We start from the raw sequence: 21,276 nt of genomic DNA, 5'->3' as shown, positions 1-21,276 counted from the left end.
GTGTAATATGAGGGCATTTTTTTGGAACAATCTAATTGTCCTGAATGACGTTGCAATGGCAGATACAGGCCATTATATATCTCGTCATAACTTACAAAATTGTGCAGGAGAGGTTTAAACTCTAATGTAAACTATAAACCACACTTAGTGGCAATGCTCCAATATGTGTTCATCAATTGCAACAAATGTACCATACTAATGAAGGATGTTGTTAATGTGGGAAAGTGTGGGAAGGGTAGGGAGTGGGGCATATGGGAATCCCCTACATTTTTTATGTAACACTTATGTAATCTAAATATCTTTTTAAAAAAATAGGTCAGCGGCGGACTCGGCCCAGTGGTTAGGGCATCTGTCTATCACGTGGGATGTCCGCAGTTCAAACCCGGGCCTCCTTGACCCGTGCGTGTGCAGCTGGCCCATGCGCAATGCTGATGCACGCAAGGAGTGCCCTGCCACGCAGGGGTATTCCCCACGCGCAAGGAGTGCACCCCGTAAGGAGAGCCGCCCAGCTCGAAAGAAAGTCCAGCCTGCCCAGGAATGGCACCGCACACGGAGAGCTGACACAACAAGATAATGCAACAAAAAGAAACACAGATTCCCAGTGCTGCTGACAACAGAAGTGGACAAAGAAGACGCAACAAATAGACACAGAGAACAGACAACCGGGGTGGGGGTGGGAGGAAGGAGAGAGAAATAAATAAATCTTTAAAAAAAAAAAAAAAGATCATGCACTCATCATGGAAAAAAAACAGTGACTTAAAGCAGGTGCTTATTTTCATTCACATAACTGGCAGTGTAAAAATAGACACTTGAGGACTTATATGGTATTTTCAGGATGTCATCAAAGACTTAGGCTCCTCCTCTCTTTCTGCTCAGTCATCCCTAGCATGTGTTGGTTGCCTTGTGGCTGCAGGAGCTCCAATCTTCCATCATCATTTGAGGCAGGAAGAGGCAAATGGCAAAAGGTAACATGCCCCTTAAATATATTTTCCTGATAATCTGACCTAGTGACTTTCATTTATATCCTTTTAGCCAGAGTTTGCCATTTGTCCAACCCCTAGGTGCAAAGGAAGCTAGGATTTATTTTTAAGATGGGCACACTAATGCAACAAGTAAAATCAGGGTTGTTTTAATTTAAAAAATGAACATTGGGTAGGCAACCAACAATTTTTATGGAAACCTTAGCAAGAAACTCTGGGTATATTAGAAAAGGGTATCAAAACAACAGCCACAAATGACCCTAAGTCACCAGATCCTTTGAGTTTATCCCATATGTTGTTTTGAGCCACTCTGTTCCACCCCAGCTCACTATTGCCCAGGCCAGGATCTCGAGAGATTTCATCTGACCCTCCTTACTGGTCCATCTCACCCCAGCATTGGCTCTCAGATCTGCTTTCCTACAAGTGCCCAAGTGAACTACCTAAAGATGTCAAGTTTAACACTTGACTCCTAAGGTAGATTGAATCATTGCTCCTTCGCAACTTCCCTGAACACTTGACACCACTCAAGAGGCAGAGTTTATTTCCCTTCCCAAATGATAGTGTGCATAGCTATGTGACTTGTTTTGCAGGTGGAATGTGGGTGGACCTGACAATGTACCTGTTTCTCTGCTGAGGCCTTAGGAGGCATCTGTCCATCCACTCACCCTCCTACACATGTGCCCTTTACTGTGAGAAGAGCTAACCTTGGGTAGCTGCTATTTCTTTAGCCTTGGACACCTCAACCAACCTGAAGACCTGCAACCTGCTGCATGAGCCACCCTCAGAGACTCACAGATCTGTGTGGCAAGAATCCATGACTGTTGTTTGGGAAACTGAGTTTGTAGAGATTTATTATGCAGCATTATTAATGCAATTACCGAGCAGATAAAACTCCCCTGACTAAAACCCTTCAGTGGCATCTCATTACCTCTCCACAGAGTGAAGCCACATTCCTCACCAAAACACATAAAATGGACACAGTCTGGCACTTGCCTACTTCTCCAGCTCCACCTCATACCATTCCTTGCTTCACATTTCCTACCCTCAGTGGCAGACTGCTCATGGCTCCTTCTCGGCACTCTCCATGACTCTGCCCCTCAGATGCTATTCTTTCATGCGTGGAATGCCTTCCCTGTCTTTTTCCCATGGACATCTCCCACAGGGATTTTTTCCCACATGCATCCTTCCACAGGCATTATCTTCCCCAGATCCCTGGCATGAGCCCACACTTCCCCAGTGGAAATGAGTACCCCTCTCTACTCCCATAACCTCCAGTGCACATTTCCAGCCCAGCACCTTAAACAGAATATTGAGTAACAGAAAATTTTAGGCAGCAGCTCCGACTAACCCCATCCAATCCCAACCAAAAGAGTTTGGCTTCAGCTAGAATCTAATAGTCTCTCTTTTCTGTTTTCTCCAAACCCTGCAGACTATTGTCATGCCTGATAGAACTCTTGGTTGCAATTAGGATGTTATTGAGGACATTGCTCAATACATCCCATAACACCTTATGGTGTCTCTTAATCTCTGTGGTTCTCTGGTCAACATGGTGGTTTTAATCTCACAGACACTGTTAATCATGAAATTGGTTGTCTATTCCCCTTTGCACCGACTTCTGGGAAAGTGAGATCTAAATCTGTGGCTCACCTTCAGCAATTTAGACATCACTTGAATAATATAATTTTCACTACCCTGACTTCCATCATTTTCCTACTTTCAAATTTCCCCCTTCCAATTTCTTTTTTATTTTTATTTTTTTTACCTTTATGTCATGTGTAATCTTTGTAAATTACCTCCAATTTTTCTTTAATAAGGCAGAGAGGAAAGGCAGGAAGGGGAAGGTGGTCTTGTCTTCAATCACAGGCCCTATAATGTTTCTCGTCCTTATTTATTTTGGTGTATTCTCTCTACCCCTAAGCACTTTGAGGACAGGACCTGCTTCTGAACACAGACTTAACACTTAATAAAGGAAAAAGAACAGGAAAGAAGCAGGGATAAAGCAAGCTTGCCACGGCCTTTGTTTAGATTCTTTTTCTCCCTCTTATTTGAAATGCCTCTCCACCCCCCACACGCTTCCTTTAAGAAAATATTAATTACTATTTAGTATTTACTATTTTGGAAGCCAGAGAAGTGTTATGCAGTTAAGAAAATGTTTTCAGTATTGTTTAAATGTAGAATAATGTGGTGCTTTAGTGAGTTAGCCGCAAATCTTTGCGAAATGCACTTATGTGACATGTTTATTTGCAGATGATGCCAGATATAAGTAAAACTACTGAATGAACAAGCTTAAGGTTTATCTTATTTCATCTGCATTTGTGTCAGTTAACACAGGCAACCACTGAAACATCAAATCTTGCAGCACTAAGAACCAATTTCCCAGGCAACACTTCGAAATTCAATGGGAGTTCATTAGATTTTAGCTTTGTTCTCTAATTCCTAACCCAACTTCAGAGAGCATGGCCACTGTGTGGAACTGATAAGCTGCTGGCTGGTGGTGATGAGAACCCCAAAAGATGCTTCCACTGTGCACTGCTCCAGAAGGGATTTTCCTCATCCAGCCCCACAAACTGAACAATTCAGAGCCCCTTGTTCTGTGTGTGGTCTCAGACAGGCATCCCAGGCAGGAAAGCGCCTAAAGCAGAGGGTATTGGAGGAGTCTGTATTTTCTGTTGTTTGGGAAGGAAACCAGGGACCTCTGTGGCCTAATCCCTGGGCTATTAGTGCCAGTTCCACTTTTAACCCTCTACAGATTGAGACAGCTTCTCAGTCTTGGCTGCATATTGGCATTACCTGGAAGTTCTAAAACATCTGATGCCTGATCACACGTTTAAAAAGGAAAAAGTAACAGGTGATCCTAATTTATTTTTTAGTTAAAATTAATAGATCACACAAAAGACCCTAATTTTAATATTTTATTTAGGCAAATATATCCAAAAATTACAATTCCAATACATTGTCAACATAAAAAGTTATCAATAAGATGTTTTAATTTTGTGTGTCTTCAAAATCTGTTGTGTATTTTACACTGTACCACATCTCAGTTTAGGCAAGCCACAGGTTGAGTGCTTAAAAGGCATATGTGATTGGTGACTACCATTTGGACAGTGCAGCTGTAGCCCATTTGGTTGGGGTGGGAGTATGGTACCTGTGGTAGACTGAATAATGCTCCCCCCCCAAAAAAAAAGTCCATGCCCTTATCCCTGGAAACTGTGACTGTCACCTACTATAGCAAAATGGACTTTGCAGGTGTGATTAAGGATCTGGAAGTGGGGAGATCATCCCAGATTATCTAGGTGGGCCATAAATGCTGTCCCTTGTGTCCTTTTAAGAGGGAGGAAGAGGGAGACTTCACACAGAGAAGAGGAGGAGGCAGTGTGACCACGGAAGCAGAGGCTGGAGTGATGCTGCCACAAGCCAGGGAATACCAACTGAACAGAACTATCACGAGCCACGTGATCTTACTGAATCATTTGTGAGAGGAGTGTTACTTTCCCATCTTACAGATATGGAATCTGAAGCTTGGGCCAGACTCACACAGTTAACATGGAGTGCCAACGTGAAGAGGCAGGAGGTGCTGGGGACTCTGCAGGTGGCTCTGAGGCCCCAACCTTCCACAGCAGCCTTCAAGAAGCAGCACAGGAGTCTTCCATGGTGGGTGGAGTGAGATTCAGGTTTTTGGCAACAGCAGAAAAGCAAAGGATGACAATAGGCTCTGAAGGTGACAGAAAGGGAATCCGTGTGCCATTGCCACCTGAGAAAGGTCTTAATTGAAGAATTATTTACCAACAAGGGGATGGTAACTTGGAATATTTGTTTCTCTGGTAGCATCTAGAGATGCTCCTAAAGTATCTGATGCTCTCTGCCTAATCATGCTCCCCAGCCACCCACCACTTTGCTGCTGGATCATTCCTCCTCCCTCAAGACTCAGCTTCAAAGTCACTTTAATGTCATCCAAAGAGGCATCTCTGTCCAGCTCATCTAAAATATCTACTCCTTCAGTCTGATTTCATCACCTTGCTTGTTTCCTTTACAACACTTACAATTTGCAATTACTTTCTATTTTGTTTATTCACTTTCCACCGTAAGCTGTAAAAGGCAGGCAGGAAAGGGCTGGGTTTGTGTTATTCACTGCTACCTCCCCCAAAGACTAGCACAGTGCCTGATTTGAAGTAGGTACTCTTTTATTGAAAGAATTGTTTGCAAATGTTTAAATTTGCTAATCACAGCAGCAAGCCCCTAACCACACTCTACTTTATAATAATACAGATTCTCCTCAGAAACTGACTTACTTGGACAGAGGCAGAGTCCTGGAAATGTGTATTTGAAGGCGGTAACTCAGGTGACTCTGGGACAATCAGTCAGTTAAACAGCATGTGAGACCCTGCACAGTTTTTATTTGTTCTCTTTGTAGTGAGAGTCTTGGCAAAAACCCAATTCACACACTCTGTTCTGAGTCTTCAGTATGCCAGAGGGGATGCTATGAACCCTATGTGCATTTGTACCTTTTGTCTGCCCGAGGAAGCCGTGTGGTGATTTGAAGCTGTATGGACCCCAGAAAAACATGTTCTTAAAGTTAATCCATTCCTGTGGGTGCAAACTCATTGTAAATAGGACCTTTTGGCAGCGGACTTGACCTAGTGGTTAGGGCATCCATCTACCACATGGGAGGTCCGTGATTCAAACCCGGGCCTCCTTGACCGGTGTGGAGCTGGCCCATGCGCAGTGCTGATGTGCGCAAGGAGTGCCCTGCCATGCTGGGGTGTCCCCCGCATAGGGGAGCCCCACGCACAAAGAGTGAGCCCCATAAAGAGAGCCGCCCTATGCGAAAGAAAGTGTAGCCTGCCCAGGAATGGCACCACCCACACGGAGAGCTGACACAACAAGATGACGCAAGGAAAAGAGACACAGATTCCTGTGCCGCTGACAACAACAGAAGCGGACAAAGAAGATGCAGCAAATAGACACAGAGAACAGACAACCAGGGTGGGGAGAGGGAGGGAAGAGGAATAAATAAATAAATAAATCTTTAAAAAAAAATAAAGGACCTTTTGATGAGGTTACTTTCAGTAAGGCAGGCCCTACCTCAATCAGTATGTGTCTTAATCCTATTGCTGGAGTCCCTTATAAGAAAATGAAATTCAGATACAGAGAGAGAAAGCCACAAGAAGTAAGAAGCTGAAACGGAACTTGGAAGACAAGGAAAAAACCATGAGATGTTGCCATGTGCCTTGCCATGTGACAGAGGAGCCAAGGATCACCAGTAGCCAGTCCCAAAATGCCCCAGTCTTTGGGGGGAAAGCATTGCCTTGATGATGCCTTGATATGGACATTTTTCCGGCCTTAAAACCATGAGTGAATAAATTCCCATTGTTTAAGTCAAACCATCTAATGGCAATTCCTTGAGCAGCCTAGGAAACTAAAACAAACCATGAATGAGATTTGGAACTAATGGTCCCTCCCATAGACCATGAGTTGCTCCAGAGCAAAAAGGAGAGAAAAGGCCACCAAAATCTTCGGGGAATACCTTGGGTAGCCAAGAATTCCGCAATCTAGAAAACTCAGTCCAAGGTCCTTGGAACCTGAAATAGACACACATTCTTTGAGAGTTTACAAAAGAACTGTTATTCTCTGAGAAGTTAGAACACTTGAGATTGACCAAATGTGCTCTAAGCTGGCTTGAGTGATGAGACCAACCGTAAATACTCTTGACAATAGATGGAGAAATTAGGCTGGAAACGGCAGCAGCAATAGCTAGGGAGTAGGGGCACAATCCACATAATGGTGGCATCAAAAAAAAGAGCCAGGGAAGCGGACTTGGCCCAGTGGTTAGGGCGTCCGCCTACCACATAGGAGGTCTGTGGTTCAAACCCCGGGCCTCCTTGAACCGTGTGGAGCTGGCCCATGCGCAGTGCTGATGCGTGCAAGGAGTGCCATGCCACGCAGGGGTGTCCCCATGTAAGGGAGCCCCACGCACAAGGAGTGCGCCCATGAGGAGAGCCGCCCAGCGCAAAAGAAAGTGCAGCCTGCCCAGGAATGGCGCCGCACACATGGAGAACTGACACAACAAGGTGACGTAACAAAAAGAAACAGATTCCCGGTGCCACTGATAAGGATGGGAGCGGTCACAGAGGAACACACAGCAAATGGACTCTCTGACAACTGGAGGGGGGGTGGCAGAAAGGGAGAGAAATAAATAAAAAATAAATCTTTAAAAAAAAAAAGAGCAGAGAAGAATAGAGTACCTGAAAATGAACATCATCCCAGGTCTTTACTATCCATAGTATGGCCCATGAACCAGGAGCAGCAGCTTACCAAAGGCCTTGCTAGAAATTCAGAAGCTCCTGCCCCACCTGGGAACTCCTGAATGGGAACCTGCCATTTGACAAGATCCCTGGGTGATTTGTAACCACAGCAAAGAGTGAGAAGTGCTGGCCTAAACCAATGGCAATAGAGGCGTGGTCAGCTAGAAACAATAATGGATAGCTTAGAGTAAATTGTACCATGAAGTTACTCAAGCTTCCATCAACTCTAAGTGTGACCAGGGGAACAGGGCTTGCTTTTCACTCTGGAATGAACGTCTTTTCTCCTCAAGGAGGTATAAGCTCACTGGGGCCAAGGAATAGTCACTAAACATCTTACTCCTCCTCACAAGATATACCCTTGTGAACTAGAATTGGAATTTTAGTAAGCAGTGTCACGGTCAAGTAAAGATAATTCCAAAGGGTTAATTGAATTCTGCCTCTGCTATTTTCTCTTAAGCATTCTTTACCTAGAACTTTAGCCAGCCCTCCTAGAATGGTGTGTTAATGTAAAATCACAGAACTTTAGAAGATGGTTTAAGAAACTGTTATTAATGCTCCTAGTATAATATGCCATACCTCAAAGATGGTATTTCCAGAGTTGGAAGTATAGCCGCTGTGTTGCTTTAATCTGCATTAAATGTCCCAGTGGGAAGGTTACATAAAAGTGCAAGAAATCATGAAACCAATTTGGGTAGCAGCTGAAAAGAAAAAAAAAAACAAAAAAACATTAGTTCCTGGTTCAATGACTTTCATCTTCTCTCTAGGGCACAAAGAACTCTCAACTGCATCACATCACTGATACTGTTCCAGCACCCGCTGTGGATGAGCACTAGTAATAATTCTTATTTGGGGGCCAATATATCAGGTACTGCAAATGTGACCTCACATTTAGCCACCATTGCAGTGATCTGTGATACCACAGCATCCTGAGAACGTGCAATTGAGTGCTGTTTTAGAAAACTGCTGGGGAAAAACTTGTTCCTGAGATGTATCTGTGGTTAGAATGCAGCTACCTTTTAATTTTTTACCTGAAGCTACCCAGACAAGTATGTGAGTCACATCATTTACATAGGTCAAGGGCACAGTGCTGCACCCCTTCTTTCAGTGGGAAAAACAAAGCTTTCCCCTGGCCTGGCATGCCATGCAACACATTCAATTAGACTTGAGTGAGGAAAAAAAGAATAGGGGAAATAAAAAGGAAAAACTGCAGGAAGAGGACAGAAAACAAAATGAGTCCACAAAGTAAAGGACTATGTAAATGAGTGGGACATAAACCGAAATAACAAATGACAAAGTATTCAACGAGTACTGAGTCACAGAAAGGACACTTGTGCAGAAATGTAGCATATGGAATAAATTACTGTTTACCAGCCACAGACAAGAGCGCTGTCAAGTTCAACATGTGTGTGACAATTAGAAGTGGAATGTGTGATGCCTGGAGAACAGCAGTGAGGAGCTGATATCAGAAAACAACAAAACCCATGTTTATCATTTCTCCTAGGTAAGGAATATCACCATCCCTATCATTCTCTCTGGTCCAGTCACCTTGCCAAAGCAGGCTGCTGTAATCTCCCTTCATCAACATTCACTTGTCTAGTAGACATCTCAAACCTAATCCATCCAAACCCAAGCTCCTTGATAGTCTCTCCAAATCTGCTCTCCCTGAAATGTTCCCAATCCCCACAAATGGCAACTCCATTCTCCCAGTTGCACAGCCAAAAGCCATGAAGCCATCCTTGACTCTTCCTCTCATGTCCCTCATCCAATCTTCTGTAATTTTATTGACACTACCTCAAAAATATATACAGAATTTGACTGCTTCTCCCCACTTCTACTCTTATCACCCTACTCCAAGACACCACCATGTCTTCCCTAATTGTTGCTGTAGCCCCCTAACTGGACACCTCACTTTTTCCTTTTGCCATCTTCAATCTATTCACAACATATGCTAAATGTCAGCCAGATCATATCAGTCCAATATTCAAAACCCTCCAATGACCACCCACCTCATTCAAGGCAAAAACCAAAGTCCTTACAATAAGTTATAAGGCCGTACACAATCTGTCCTCTGTCTGACCTTATCTCTATTACTTTCCCCCTTGCTCACTTGCTCTGTCTGCACTGAGCTTTTCTTTCTTCCTTTAATACACTAGACTCAGTTTTGCCTTAGGGCCTCTGCACTTGCCCCTCTCTCTGCTGGGACTTCTCACAGATGTCTGCCTTCCTCCACCCTTGCCTCTTTCAGGCCCTCAGGTCACTGCTTGAACGTTGCCTTCTCTGTAAAGGCTTCCCTGGCCACCTTACTTAAAATGTGAGCACCTCTCCAACACTTCAAACCCTTCCCAGTGGATTGGCCAAGGGAAAGAAGGGGTGATCTCCCCCACAGAGTCCCTGGTCCAAGGCTCTCTAAGGTTCTGCCATCAAGTAGCTGCACAATCTGTAACATGATCTTCTCCAATGCCAGAGAAGGGGAAGAGAGAGCTTGGAGATGGCTTGGAGAAACGGCTATGAGAGCATGTCTATCTGTAAATTAGAACTGGGTCTCTTGCTCCTCCCCCCTGTCCAAGGTTCCCATACTGGCTCTCATTTTGCCTTTTTTTTTTTTAAGGAGGTACCAGGGAATTAACCCAGGACCTCGTGCTTGGGAAGCAGGCACTCAACCACCAAGCTACATCAGCTCCCCAATGAGAGTTGGCTTTTTCGTTTGTTTGTTTTTAGGAGGTATCAGGGATTGAACCCTGGATCTCATACATGGGAAGCAGGCACACAACCACTTGAGCTACACCCACTCCCTGTATTTTGTCTTTTTGATCCTAGCATTATTGTAGTAAGTTTAGGACTTGACTTTGACTATTCTAGTCACCCCTCAGGATTTAATTATCTGAGTCTCTCCTTCCATTTTCTTCTCCAAATCCTACCTCCAACCATGGGAAGATCATGGTCTGACCCTTTGAAGATGAACTAAGTCACCAGAATGGAGAAGAGAGCAGGGTTCCCACCTGAAGCAGGGTGAATCACTATGCTCAGGAGGTAACAGAAGAGAGACAGATTTGACATCCCAGAGATCAGAGATGAAAGTGCTAAATCTGAAAGGGTCAGAGGTAGGATTTAAAGGCAGAGTCTTCGAACCAAGTGCTTGATGATAGAAAAATGAGATCAAAAAAGAAACTAAGGGAAATGAGTCCTGATTAAAGGTACATGGTCCTGGGAAAATTCCTCTAGCACTGTTTGGTGCATACAGCTCACCTTTACTGGGCCAGCAGTGTGCACAGGTAATTCTGGCTTATTTCAAGGGTCAAGTGTTTACCAATACAGAAGTGCTGACCAATTCCACCAATATGTTAAACTGTATCATGTTTGTAAATGTACTGGAAAACTTACTTAATTCCACGCTTCTTAGTGCAAGTTTCCCCTTTTCCCAAAATCCAATAATTGATATATCTCTCACCAGTAGGCTCCAATCCAATGCACTTGATAACTTCCTTCTTATTCTAAAAGCTTGCAATCTTGTTCACTTGTATATGCAATTTCTGTAGAAAAAGCACCAAGCTAATTGAGGAACTTGACCAATTTCTTTTTTTTTTTATGTTTAAGATTATGCTTGTATTTCTTCTTCGGAGAAGTGTCTGTTTAAGTCTTTTTCCCATTTTTTAAATGGATTGTTTATCTTTTTATTTTCAAGATGTAGGAGTTCTTTATATATGCAAGTTATAAGTTTCTTATCAGATATCTGATTGCCAAATATTTTCTCCCACTGTGTGGGCTCCCTTTTTACTTTCTTGACAAACTCCTTTGAGGTGCAGAAGGCTTTAATTTTGAGGAAGTCCCATTTATCTATTAGTTCTTTTGCTGCTCGTGCTTTTGGTGAGATATTCATAAATCCATTACCTATTACAAGGTCCTGTAGATGTTTCCCTACACTGCTTTCTAAGGTTTTTATGGTCTTGGCTTTTATATTTAGGTAGTTCCCGGCCAGTGGTGCTCTGTCGTGGTCCCTAGGGGAGCAGCGACAGTCTCCCAGGTACAGTGGTGGGGACCGGGAGGGAGTGAGGGTTCAACAGTGAGCCCCTGATACTAATGACTATGCTTGTGAGCTGATAAACCCAAAATAAGAACAAGGCCTAGAGCAACTTTGTGCCTGGGAATTTCCTTCTGTCAGCCTTCATGTTACTCAAATGTGGCCAGTCTCGAAGCCAAACTCAGCATGTAAATGCAATGCCTTCCCCCCAGCGTGGGACATGACACCCGGGGATGAGCCTCCCTGGCAACGAGGGACCACTATCAACTACCAACTGATGATGCAACTGGAAAATGACCTTATACGGAAGGTTCAATGCGGATCAGCAGAATATCCATGTCTACATAAAATACCATGACTTTAAAATGCTGTTTGACCTAAAGTAAGGGGGAAATGGAAAGGAGAAATGAGTTTATATGGCTACGAGTTTCTAAAAAAGAGTCTGGAGGCTGGCAGAAGGTTTGCCCTCATGCACAACTGAGCAGAGTCAGAGAGACAGATAAAGCAGATACAACCCCCAGATATTGGTTCCTTTGAGGGCTAAAGAGACCCATGGGAGTTATGGTCATGGCTGATGGGGTTAACTACCAGGGCAGATGGCCCCTCTTTGGAAATGGTGTTTATGTGTGATGAATCTGGACTCAGATGGGATCTCCCTTCATAAGACTTTCATGCTAATGTGCTGGAGGTGCAGTTAATGTTGGGGTTTAAGATATATTTAGGGGATTTGAATCTCTGGACTGACAATGTGATAGCCAGATCCTGAGCCTCAACAGACTCCAGCACCTACAATCTGATTTATTGGACTTACCACACTCAGCTAAGATGGAGGTGAAGAAGGACAACCACCACACCATGGAGCCTAGAGTGATTACAACTGAAAATGGGAGGATTCCATCCAGCATCCAGGTGGAATCTGAGCCTCCTCTTGACATAAAGGTGCAATGGACACAACCAATCCAGTGTCCACATAGAAGAGGTGGCATTGGATTGGGAAAAGTGGACATAATGGACAAAGGGTATGGGGAAAGGCAGGAAGAGATGAGAGGTGGAGGCATCTTCGGGACATGGAGCTACCCTGGATGGTGCTTCAGAGGTAATCACCGGACATTGTAAATCCTCACAGGGCCTACATGATGGAATAGAGGAGAGTATGGGCCATGATGTGAACCAATGTATATGAGGTGCAGAGGTGCCCAAAGATGTACTTACCAAATCCAATGGATGTGTCATGATGATGGGAACGAGTGTTGTTGGGGGGGGGGAGAGGGGGGGTGGGGGGGTGGGGTTGAATGGGACCTCACATATATATTTTTAATGTAATATTATTACAAAGTCAATAAAAAATAAAAAAATTAAAAAAAAAAAAAAAAAAAAGATTATGCTTGTGTTTATTGAATTATTATTCAGACAAACTTTTGACACCAACTGTAGTTAGAGTATTGTAGAATAATAGTTTAAAGATAATTTCCAAGATATTTAAGGTAACTTAGAACCCGGGACTGATATAAATTGAATGACCTATTTCTTGAGGCAAGCAAGATGTTCACATTACCTTTAACATTCAAGTTTGTGACCAGATTATTTGATTTGGCTATGAAAGCAATAAAATCACACCTCACACCCAAAATAACATTAAAAATCAATGTTGAGAGGACGAGTTAATTAAGATTATGAAATATTAATTATGCTTTTTAATCTTTTCATTTAAGAATCCATTCTTCCTTCATTTGTTCTATATTCAAAGCTGAGCTGTAGATGATGTATCTCTGAATTTATAAGGCTATAACCAGTGATATTTACAAGATAAATTTTCATATCATGCACCGCATATTCCATGAGAAGTAGCACTATTATCCATAGCTTCTCTATTACCGATACCCTAAATATCCAGAGAGATTGTAAATCTTTGCATATAGACCAAATTAGGTTTGTAATTAAATGTAAAGTAAAAAATTCCTTCTATTTCAGGCCTTAGAAAGTAGTGAGAAAAGATATTATCACAGATCTAATATGATCTGTTTTAAACCAACCTAATGCTTTTACGAAGAAAGAACACTGAGTTTACCCCTTTATTGGCTGTCACATCACTAAAATCTACCTGTCTATCTTTTAAGAATAGATTCCATTCTTTCATCGAAAGAATTGACCTCACCTTTAAAAATTTTGTTTTTCACTTTGTGCTAATGAAACTTCATATAGCCTATTTGCCTTCTGCCAAAGTAATACTGCTCATTCTTGCTGAAATTAGAGAAAGCACAAGTTTATAAAAAATATATGCATCTTAAATCTGATATTTTAAAATATCTTTAAATTCTAAACCCTTTTCTTTTCAACAAAGCAGGCTACTGTTAGAACTTTGGAGGGAGTTTCAGTTTGCTATTTACTGTGCTTTTCAGGCCACTTGAAAGTTTTAACTGATATCCTTGGTATATTTGGGTGGCTGGTTTATTACTAAACAGATAAACCACGTTGAAGTTGGAGAACCTAACCAGAGAGGGCTACCCACACCCCTGTTGTAGGCGACTCTACTTCTCTTGTGAGAAACTGCTGAGGATGTCCCTACAAGAAGGGAAGGTGTGAGCACCCTGGAACCAATTAAGGCAGCCAGTCTTATAAAAGGAAGTATGAATACCCATTGCCCAGGAGCCTGGAGCAGGAAGCACTGTCAATGCTCCCACATATCTTTACAGTCCAGTGGCTTTTTACTGCAAACACCTATAACTCTATCGGTTTTTATCTGGCTTTGGGAATGCATTTAGCTACTCTTAGAACAACCTTGGAGTGCTGGAGAGCTAATGCCTCCAGGAGAAGCCTTCAGCCAATGGTGGATAGATACCATGTTATTTGCCTCTCAGTTGGGACATTTCTGAAAGTTAGCTTATCCTCTCTCCTAGAGTTCCCCTGTAGAGTTGAGCTTAGTTTCCCAGTGGTAACTTGTTTGATACATTATCCTTTATTGGTTTCTTTCATTTCCCTATCTTACTTCCCACCCTCCACTGCCACTTACATTTCCTGGAATCACCTCCCAAATAAACTACTTACTGCTGAATCCTTGACTAAGGGTCTGCTTCTTGGGAAATCCAAATGAAGGCAGACTCTTTGTGTCTTGAAGTTTCAAAGGGAAGAGCCATTTGGCTCCTAATGATGGATACCTAGATAGAGAAGGGGAACAGTGATTCTGGGTGAATAAGAGAACCAGCTGGGAACTTCAAGAGTCCTGGGTGAGAGTTGTGTGTGGAAGCATGTGAATGCTGAGTGTCAACCTTGGAGCCCAAGCCTGGCCAACCTGACCAAGGTTAACCCAGGGGAGTGTGATCATATTCCCCAAAAGTAGCAGCAGGAAGTATATGGGTCTATCAGGGTTCTACTGGGAGGTATTTTTATAGCAGGGAATCAGCATATGTAAGCAGGCAGTGCAAGCCTGAACTTCCATAAGCGACATCATTTGGTGATAGGAAGCATCAGCTGTTGTGGTTACTGACCCCAGTGCTATTCCACTTGGGTGCAGAAGTAGGAGCAGCCTCTTTTTGAACTATGGAACTCCTTAGAGCTGTGCTATCCAATATGGTAGCCACCAGCCCCATGTGGCTATTTACATTTAAATAGAAATTAATTAAAATTTTAACAATTTAAACTTTAGTTTCTCAGGTGCACTAGGTACCTGAGGTTTTATTGAATGACACCTCCCTAGAGTTATTGGGCAATGCAGAAGAGGAGGATATCTCAAGAATGAAAGACATACTAAACTGCTAATAAGGCATATAGGTCTTAAGATATTGATGTAAACAATGAAAAGTCCCTTTATATGTACCCTAAGTTTGCACAATAGTTGATATTAGTTAAAGACTTCCAGAAGTCTAAACAAGGGAGTTTAGAAATCATATAGTCCGTCCTCCTTATCTCATGGTTTACAAGCTAGTGTGAAAATAAGATGAGTATAACTATAACTATTGGGAAAAGCAAGGCAAAAATGCTAGGGAAATATAAATTCTCCATTGTGGTCAAAGAGGCACAGATTAATTTTAGCTGGGGCCAATCAAGGTAGGCTTCAAGGTAGGGCTTCCATAAGTGGAAATGTAAGGGAAGGAGGGACATTCGATTTGAAGCCAGAGGCAAGAAAGCAGAAGCAGTGTTTGGGGAAGTTTTAGTAGTCCAAACTGTTAATGTAGTGGACAATAATGATGGACAAGTAGGCTGGGGTCATTTCAAGGAGAGCTGAGAGGGTCAATTTGGAGTCACCCTCCCAACACAAAGTCAGGCCAAAAGACTCTCTGGGGGATGAATTTCAGATGATTTTCCCCCCATTTATCCTTCCTCAGATTTTTATTGTTAGGGCTACAGAAAAAAGAAAAAAAAGGAAATTTCTCATCACCTCTCTCCTGCTCTGCCCAGACTGTTCTTCAGTCTTTGACAGGTTTTGTGGCCCAGTCGTGATCACAACACCATAGCGGCAGACTTGTATCCTCACGACAATGTCACTGGAAAAGGAAGCGCCTATCGAAGAACTTGCAGGGAAGAATGCATTGGCCAACTCTGACCCATTGCTGTGGCCAGAGAACTAGGGACATGCAAAATGATGACAGTTCTAGAAAGGTGAGGACAGAATTTGGCTCAACCATGACCCCAGGGGGCAATCGTTGAGGTCAGCCACCTCAAGCATAATGCAGAGTGCAAGGAGCACCAAGAGCAGCCATTTGGAGAAAAGAGGGGCAAGAGATTTCCACAAGGATTCCCTGGGCCAGGTGTCACTGTGCCAGACTGCCATTCCAAGACATATGGGATTCCCATGATAGCCAAATCATGGCCTTCTCACATACCACACCCCAAGCCTGCAATGAAGAATACAAGACAATTGCCCCCAATTTGTCAAACTTACCCATAAAATCCAAAGCACAGATCTCTTCCACAAGCACCAGGCTGCTAATAGAGGATAGCAAAGCCCTGATTCTCATACTCTTCTGTATAAGCTTCAGGACATTTTTCAATCATAATTTTCATCTTTCATTAAACAAACATATTTTCTAGGATTTGAGTAATTTTTAAAAATGCAAAATGTACCAGTGTGATGGATGACAATATATTTAAGGCAAAAATATGCTAAAACTAGCAGTCACCCAAAACTGGGAAATCCACTCCAGGAAAAAATCTTGTTTGTTGGAGACAGGAGTTTGAATTATGTGTGGCATCAAGTGAGGCTGTTTACCATATAGAGCCAGAGGCATTAGTGACCTTTCTCGTGACATCTGCAACAGTTTACCACATTCACACAAGCACAAATGGATTCCTGCAGAAAGAATAACATTTTCAAATACTTTGGGGAAAAGAGTCCTCTTCGGTTCAACCTGCATCTTTTGGAGGGTGCTTTTTTTTTCTTTTTCTTTTTCTTTTATTTGTCTTTATTTATTTTTTTAATATTACATTCAAAAACTATGAGGTCCCCATATACCCCCCTCCCCCCTCACTCCACTCATCCCCCCATAGCAACAATCTCCTCCATCATCATGAGACATTCATTGCATTTGGTAAATACATCTCTGAGCACCACTGCACCTCAAGGTCAATGGTCCACACCATAGCCCACACTCTTCCACAGTCCACCCAGTGGGCCATGGGAGGACATACGATGTCCGGTAACTGTCCCTGCAGCACCACCCAGGACAAACCCAAGTCCTGAAAATGCCCCCCACATCTCTTCTCTTCCTCCCACTCTGGAGGGTGCTTCTTAATGGGAAGGCGGACAGCCATCTTGAGGGCCTATCAGACAAACCACCCTTGTCTTCCAAGTAGAAACAAAGGAATCTCACTTAAAGATTGGTCACAGCCTAGATGAGCCTCAAATATCTTTGCCAATTGCTAGCCCTCTGAATGACTCCACACTGGTCAATACAATTGGAAATTTGGTATAAATCATTATTTGTCCCTCAAACCAGCTTCTCTTCCTGACTTCCATTTTATTCTCAAAAAATCAAAACAAACAAACAAAAAACCCCACCATTTTCCCTGTCTCCCATCATTTAAATACAATCTCTCTACTTCCATGAAAATGGTGAAAGAATAGGTAGGCAGAGACTGACCCTCTCACAAAAAAAAAAGTGGAGAAAATGCAGGTACTTATCTAAGGAAGGTGCTTTGGATATATATATAGAACAGGAAGGTGCTCTGAGCAACTTAGGAAGGTACTGAAAAGATAAAGAAGAAAACCATGCGTTTCTTGCCCCTGTGGCTGGAAACAGCTCATCCACTGTGCCCTCATGGCACGTAGCCGAGGTGCCCCTGCTGCTGCAAGGGACTGAGAGGGGGCATTCCCTGGGAGGAAGAGGGGTCTGACAGAGGCTGGAGAGTGGTTTCTTTGTGGTAAGTTTGGCCTGCTGAGCACCATTTGAATCTTGGAAGGGACCCCAACAGGACAGGGTAAGGGGAGGGGGGATCTGCTCAGCCAGCTGCCCTCCCCCCACAAGATAGAAAGCAATTAGATAGATTAGAGAGCGGCCAGGGACAGGCACCTAATCAGTCGGACTCTAGCAAGCTATAAAAGTCTAAAAATGCCTGGAGGAAAGAAGGCAGATAAGTCTTTGAAGACCAATTAACCTAAGAAAACAATTTAGCTCAGTGGAGGAACTCCTACCTTGCATACACAAGGCCCCTGGTTTGATTCCTGAGTCAATAAAGAGTGTGATCCACCTGGTTATCAGGTATCCATTTTATATTTTATGACAGGGGACACATAGACATTCTTTTTGTTTTAGGCTTTCTTGGATCTGTTTTGGCATCTTTGTTGTTTTTTTACTTTAATTTTTTTTAATTTTAATCGCTAAAACCCAGTACATCACCTGCAGAGGCAGGCTGCAGGGTGACTGACTGATGAACACCAGCAACCTGAGAAGCTCCAGAGGGGCATAAAGAGAAAGCTGTTTTTTCTTGATAGTTTCTGTTGTTGCTGCTGCTGTTTAGTTTCTTGTTTGTTGTGTTCTCCCTTTCTTTGCTTTGCCCCCTTTCTTTCCTTTTACTGCTTTTTTCTACCAATGTTATTTCTTTTCTTTCCTTCATTCTTCTATCTTCTGTTTTTTGTTGTTTTTCATTCATCCCAACTCTTTTTGTTTGGTCTTCAACTTTTTTTAAATTTTTATTTCTCTAGCTCACTTTTTTTCTTTTCTTATTTTTTTTTTTTTACTTTTTCTTTTTTTCTTATCATTCCATTTTTTCATTATATATTTTTCTCTATTTTGTTTTTCATTTCATTTTTTGTATTCCACTTTTTAAATCTTATTCCTCTATACTTCTTATGATTTTTACTCACATTAATTATTTATTTTCCTAGGTCTTTCATGGCTCCTCTTCTACCTTTCATTATTTTATTAGTATTATTATTACTATTATTCTTTTTCTCTTCTTATCTCTTTCCTTTTCTCTGGTCCTAATTTTTTTTTCAAGGGAACATAGACAACAGCAAGGAAATAGAATAAGAAGAATGAAATGTCAAAGTGAAACCTTAAAACACACAAAAACAACAAAATAAAACCCTAGAGTAAAAGAGAAGCTAACCAGAATAAATGCATCAAGATAAATGCTTAGACAACAACAAAATATTACAAACCATACTAACAAACAGGAAGATATGGCCGAGGTTATCAACAAACTAAAAAACAAGAGAAGATGCAGAACATGGAATTAACTAATGAAAGATGTGAAAACAAATAGGATGAATCAACTTAATGAAGTGAAGAAAGAGATTAAGGATATTCAGAAGACAATGGGAGAATATACTGAAGAAACTGTAAGCATATATGAAAAGATAACCAATATGATGGTGATGAATGGCACAATGCAAGAAATCAGAAATACACAGGAAGCACATAAAAGCAGATTTGAACAGGCAGAGGAAAGATTCAGCTATGTGGAAGACAGTACATCTGAAATTAGACACATACTAGAACAGATAGATAAAAAGATAGAAAAAAAAATCCAGCATGGACTTAGGGATCTGAACAACAACACAAAATGCACAAACATATGCATTATAGGCATCCCACAGGGAAAAGAGATGGGAAAGGGGGCAGAAAGAGTATTGGAGGAAATAATGGCTGAAAACTTCCCAATTTTATTGAGGAACATTGACATACAAGTCCAGGAAACATATCACACCCCAAACAGTATAAATCCTAACAGGCCTATGCCAAGACATATTTGTCAAATTGTCCAATGCTCAAAACAAAGAGAGAATACTGAAGGCAGCAAGAGAAAAGAGATCCATCACACACAAGAGAAGCTCGATAAGATTAGGTGCTGATTTATCATCTGAAACCATGGAGGCAAGGAGGCAGTGATATGACATAGTTAAAGTGCAGAAAGAAAAAACTTCTAGAAAGAATTCTCTATTCAGCAAAGCTGGTGTTCAAAAATGATGGAGGCAACAACTTGGCCCAGTGGTTAAGGCGTCCGTCTACCATGTGGAAGGTCCGCGGTTCAAACCCTGGACCTCCTTGACCTGTGTGGAGCTGGCCCATGCACAGTGCTGATGCGCGCAAGGAGTGCCCTGCCACGCAGGGGTGTTCCCTATGTAGGGGAGCCCCACGTGCAAGGAGTGTGCCCCATAAGGAGAGCCGCCCAGTGCAAAAGAAAGTGCAGCCTGCCTAAGAATGGCGCTGCCCACACGGAGAGCTGACACACGGAGAGCTGACACAACAAGATGATGCAACATAAAGAAACACAGATTCCCATGCCACTGGCAACAACAGAAGCAGACAGAGAAGACACAGCAAATAGACACAGAGAACAGACAACCAGGGTGGGGGGGGAGGGGAGAGAAATAAATAAATAAATCTTTTTAAAAAATGATGGAGAGTTCAAAATAGTCACAGATAAACAGAAATTAATAGAGTTTGTCAATAAGAAACCTGCCCTTCAAGAAATACTAAAGGGAGTTCTTCAGGATGAAAGGAAAAACACTGGAGAAAGAGTGTTGGAGGAGAGTGTAAGAATAACTAAAAGTATAAAAATAGAAAAAAAAACAACACATGGCATACACAAACCTAAAGAATATATGGCTAATATAAGTAATTCCTTGACAGTAATAACACTGAATTTTAATGGCTTAAACTCTCCAATCAAGAGACACAGATTGGCAGAATGGATAAGAAAATATGACCAATCTATATGGTTTCTTCAAGAAACTCACCTTAGACCCAGGGATGCAAGGAGACTAAAAGTAAATGGTTGGAAAACAATTTTGCATGCAAACAATAACCAAAATAGGGGAGGAGTAGCTATACTATTAACAGACAAAACAGATTTTAAATGTAAAACTATTGAAGAGACAGAGAAGAACAGTATATATTAATAAAAGTGGAAATCTATCAAAGAAGAAAGAACAATCATAAACATGTATGCACCTAACCAGGGCACCTCAAAATACATGAGGCAAACACTGGAAAAACTAAGTGGAGAAATATAATAGATGCCTCTACAATTATTGTGGGGACTTTGAATACACCATTATCACCATTAGAGAGAGCATTTTGATAGAAAATCAATAAAGAAACAAAGACTTGAGTAACATGTTAGAGGATCTGGATCTAATTGACATATATAGAACATTACACACAAATACAGAAAGATATACATTCTTCTCAAGTGCACATGGATCATTCTACAGGATAGACTACATGCTAGACCACAGAACAACTCTCAATGAATTCAGAAAGATTGAAATTATACAAAGTAATTTCTCTGACAACAATGTAATGAAGCAGAAAATCAATATGTGCAAAGAAGCAAATAAGACACAAAGATATGGAAGTTAAACAACACACTCTTAGACAATGGGTCAAGGAGAAAATTGCAAAGGAAATCAGTAACTACCTTGAAAAGAATGAAAATGACAACATGACATATCAAAATCTATGGGATGCAGCAAAAGCTGTACTGAGAGGGAAATTCATAGCCATAAATGCATATATCAAAAAAGAAGAGCTAA

This window comes from Dasypus novemcinctus, chromosome 17, assembly GCF_030445035.2.
Source record: "Dasypus novemcinctus isolate mDasNov1 chromosome 17, mDasNov1.1.hap2, whole genome shotgun sequence".
NCBI lineage: Eukaryota > Metazoa > Chordata > Mammalia > Cingulata > Dasypodidae > Dasypus > Dasypus novemcinctus.
This window is presented reverse-complemented; position numbering follows the sequence as displayed.